The 4,507-nt window shown below is 57.3% G+C and overlaps 1 pseudogene; it reads left to right on the top strand.

Annotated features, from left to right (window-relative positions):
• The first annotated feature begins 610 nt into the window (after window positions 1–610).
• Window positions 611–4,226, top strand: LOC121835417 (annotated as a pseudogene).
• The last annotated feature ends 281 nt before the right edge of the window (window positions 4,227–4,507 follow it).

The raw sequence follows: 4,507 nt of genomic DNA, 5'->3' as shown, positions 1-4,507 counted from the left end.
CACAATCAACGGCAGAAATCACGAGCAGATCGGCTCCGGGCGCTGCACTTTGAAGTTGAGGAAGAAGAGAGATTGGAAACCGAGCTCCTTGAGAAAAGCAAGCGACGCCAGTCCCTTTCACCTGGGCGGTGTCGCACACCATCTGGAAATACTTCATCCACACGACAGCAGGCAAGAAAGCAATCCCACGTACCTGCACCCCAGCACCAGGCAGCAAGCCAGAACTCTAACGAGCCGCCGGTATGGATACAACAACTCATACAGCAGCAACAGCAGCAAGCAGAGCAGATGAAACAAATACAGCAGATGCAGCAGCAAATACAAATGCAACAACAACAACAAACGCAGCAGTTCCTCCAACAGGTGACTCAAATGGTCGCACAACAGGTCGCTCAGATGTTCTCCCCCATACTTAGCCAACATGGACCCAGCCTGCACCAGCCGCAACCAACCTCCACTGAACAGCAGCTCGGCGCACCCACCGCCTGAGCGTCCTCCCGACCTCCTGCAGTGGAACTGCCGCTCGCTACGTCAGAGCGCTGCCGAGCTTGTCGAGCTCTTCCGCTTAACCGGAAGGCAGGCGGCGCTTCTGCTGTAGGAGACACGGGGGATGAGTCCGGGCATCTCGGGCTTCAACGGATACTTCCAACCAACGATTGAACACGGACTAAGAGGCGGATCAAGTGACACATCTCAGACCATTGAAGCACAAGCTGCGGTGTTTGTGCGCAAGGGCCTCCCACAGGCACAAATAGATACGACGGCCTACTGCAACCCGCTCCAGGAGGTGGTGGCGGTTCGCTGCACGCTTGGACGTCACCGGGTCATCCTAACCTCCTGCTACGCGAGACCTGAGTCAAGCTGTTCCAGGCGCGGCCACGCTGGACAAGCTGGCTTCCAATGGCTGATGGACCTCCGGCAGCGCTACCCCCGTGACCGCCTGCTCGTGGCGGGCGATTTTAACGCGCACCACCCGGACTGGGGGTACTCGATTGCTAACGCCAGGGGCGCGCGGCTAAAGGAGGCAGCGGAGTTGGCGCACCTCACTCTGGCCAACGACCTCGACTACCCAACACGCCACGGACTACACGAGGGACAGCGAGACACCACCCCGGACCTGACCTGGGCAGACTCCCGACTGGTGACCGACTGGCGGTGCGGACCGGACCCTATGGGGTCCGACCACTATCCCATCTGGCTGGAGCTCTCAACCGGCGGCAAAGCAGGGCGCAGACGTTTAACTCAGGCTATCGACTGGGACGCCTTCCGAAAGGCGGTGGCCACGTGCGAAGACGCGGTTCCCGTAACCGCAAAATTACTGAGGGCAGCGCAAGCGGCCACGCGAAACCTGGAGGTGGAAGACCAAGACCCGGTTCCCGACAAACATCTAATCAACCTGTGGGAAGCACGCAAGCGGCTCCACAAGATATATCTTAACAACGGCAAACGATTCAAGGACCTAGTGCGTTTGCGCAACAAGACGGCACAGGCACGTAGATATGCCAAACGCCTGGCTCGCTCGAGGTGGCTTGACCACTGCGTGTCGTTTGACGAACGAACTGGCACCCGCAAGCTATGGCGCGCCCACAGAGCCTTGACCGGCAAGACCAAGGCGCCCAACACTGCTCGAAACATCCAGCTAGCCACCGACCAAACTCCGGAGCAGTTTGAGGAAGCGGCCGCCAAGGCCTTTTTCCCACAACCTGCTAACGATCCGGACCTGTGCCTGTACGAACTGCAACCGCCGAGCGACACAAAACAAGACGCCCCGTTCACGATTCAAGACTTGACACTGGCCTTGGACTCTGTCAACGAGCGCAGCGCCCCTGGCAAGGATGGAATCACGTGGCGCATGCTGCGCAACCTGGACGAGCCGGAGAAACGAAAGCTCCTGAAAGAACTTAACGACGTCTGGGCGTCAGGAGTACTACCGGCCGACTGGAAACATTCAGTAGTGTACCCTATTCCGAAACCAGGAAAGAGTCCGGATCAAATACAGAACCTCCGACCAATCTCACTTACGTCTACGCTATGCAAGCTACTCGAACGGATGATCCTTACGCGACTCACTTATGTCTTGGAAGAAGCAAGGGACGACCCTTACTACGACACTGCGCAGACCGGTTTTCGCCCCGGACTGTGCACCCACGACAGCCTACACCTCCTTCGAAACTTTGTGGGTAAGAGGCGCCGAGGAACCAACAAGGTACCCGGACTCCTGGTGGCAGTGGATCTCCGGAAAGCTTTTGACACCGTCGAGCATTCGGCAGTGATCGAGGAACTCGAAGATAGTGGCGCAGGCACCCGCATAATCAATTTCGTGAAAAGCTTCCTCAAGAATCGTACCTTTGAGATCAGCTCGGGCGCCCAGCAACCCCGCATGTTCCAGAATTTCCGTGGAGTACCTCAAGGAGCCATCCTTTCGCCGACCCTTTTCAACTTGGTCATGAGAAAAATAGCAAGAGTGTTGCGCGCCATCCCACACCTTCAGCACACAACTTATGCGGACGACATCACCCTTTGGGTGGACCCCCGAAACACAAAGCTCGACACTAAAGAAACAGTCGAAACCATGCAGACGGCCCTAGATGCCATTAACCAGTGCCTGCAAACTACGGGCATGCAACCTTCCCCAGAGAAGACAGCCTTCCTCATCGTCGGCGGTCTTGAGCACAACAGAGCTCAAATACACCTGACCCTGGCCGGCCAGTCCATTCAGCGCTCCCCCGAACGCTGGATTCGCATATTGGGAGTCCCACTGCACGAACAAGGAGGAGCGCAAGAGTGGATCAAGCAACTCAAACCCAAGTGGCGACAACAGCTCCAACTCATTAAGAGAATGGGCAACCGCCTCGGTGGCGCGGGCACGAGCACCATCCGCTTGCTCACTCAAGCAGTCCTGACCTCAAAAGCCTGCTATGGAGCCGCATGTTTCGTCCTGACCAAGGCGCAGCTCAAACAGCTGGAAATATTGCATCGTGAATGCCTGCGTGCAATCACCGGTCTCCCAAGACACACTAAGACGGAAGAGCTGTATCGGTACTCGAATCTTCCGACTCTACAAGCCATCATTGAGACCCGCGTTGCCGGCCATCAGCGGCGCCGGACATCGACTAGAGCCGGTCAACGTCTTCTGGATTTACAGGGTTGGCGGCCTCCCGTAGGAGAGGCCCCGCCTCCGAAGAGCATGCCACCATGGGAGGACATTATGGTCAGAAACCCCAAGCCGCTCACTCGCAAACAACACCGCGAAGAACATTCAGAAGAAAGAGCTGCACTTGCTGCGCGGGCAGACCTCGTGGAGCACGCGGTCTTCACAGACGCCGCATGGTGCCAAGAGACGAAGCGGGCCACACTCGCCTACGCTACTGGCCAGGACCGATATGCTCAGACACTTCAATACGACAGCGAACCTAGCACGAGCCGCCTCGAACTGGATGCAATACACCTGGCACTATCTCGAATAAGAGAGACATTCGACCCAGTGGACGTACCCACCCGTGTAACCATCTTCACGGATTGTAGGGAAGCCCTTGCCCGTCTGGGGAAAACGCCTCGCGAAGGGACGCTCTGCCAGCGAATCAAGAGTCTGTGCTCGTATTTGAAAAAACACCAAAGGTATTGAGGTGACAGTGGACTGGGTCCCTTGACACGCGGGCGGCATCGGTAACGAGGCCGCACACGCGTGGGCGAGCGAGCAAAGGGAAGACCGCTCCAACCCAGGGATCTTCGTCCCCTTCGCGCCGCCGGACCCAGACCCCATAGAGAAGAAATCTGCGGCCCGACAAGAGGATCAGCGTCGGCTGCGAGATCAAACACCCTACAACCCGGCACCGCTACCCAAGGGTTTACCCAGAGGGGCACAAGTGTTAATTCACAAGGCCCGCACCGGAGCTGCGCTCACCGAAGACATACTCGCTCGGTGGCGTAGCTACAAACCACGGAGGGGCCGCCCACCCGACCAAGTGCCACCGGAAGGGTCCGAGCCCGCTGCACTTGTCGTCTGCACTACATGCACCGCCGGCGTGAGCCCGACGATCCGACACTTACTCTGGGATTGTGCCGGCTTGCGAGACAAAAGAGCCGAACACCTGGGGCCTCACATCGACACTTTAGAGGCCTGGATCACACCGGTTAACGAGGCACGGGCCAGGGAGACGCTGATCTCCCTATGGGAGTTCGCGCGCTCGACAGGAGTGCACCGCCGAATGTAAAGTTTTCCTACCTATGTTCCCCTTCCCCCAAAGAGGCCATGGCGCCACCCTTTTTGAAAATAAAGTTAATCATCATCATCATCACATTTAAATATTCTAAGCTTAAATGGTAAAACAAAATGGCTAGGTGGCGTAAGCTACCGCCCGATCCAAAGGGCTCAGCCGGGTTCATCCATCCATCCATCCATCCATCCGACGGCCGCCTTTGGCGCTGGAATCGACAACTGGACAGAGCCTGCAACTCAAGGAGGTTACAAGTCCTGCAACTGGAGGTAACTGGAGTCTGGAGGCAC

Source organism: Ixodes scapularis, unplaced genomic scaffold (assembly GCF_016920785.2).
Source record: "Ixodes scapularis isolate PalLabHiFi unplaced genomic scaffold, ASM1692078v2 PGA_scaffold13__105_contigs__length_92229423, whole genome shotgun sequence".
NCBI classification, from domain to species: Eukaryota; Metazoa; Arthropoda; class Arachnida; order Ixodida; family Ixodidae; genus Ixodes; species Ixodes scapularis.
Note: the sequence above shows the minus strand (reverse complement) of the source record. Positions and strands in the feature narration are given on the sequence as shown.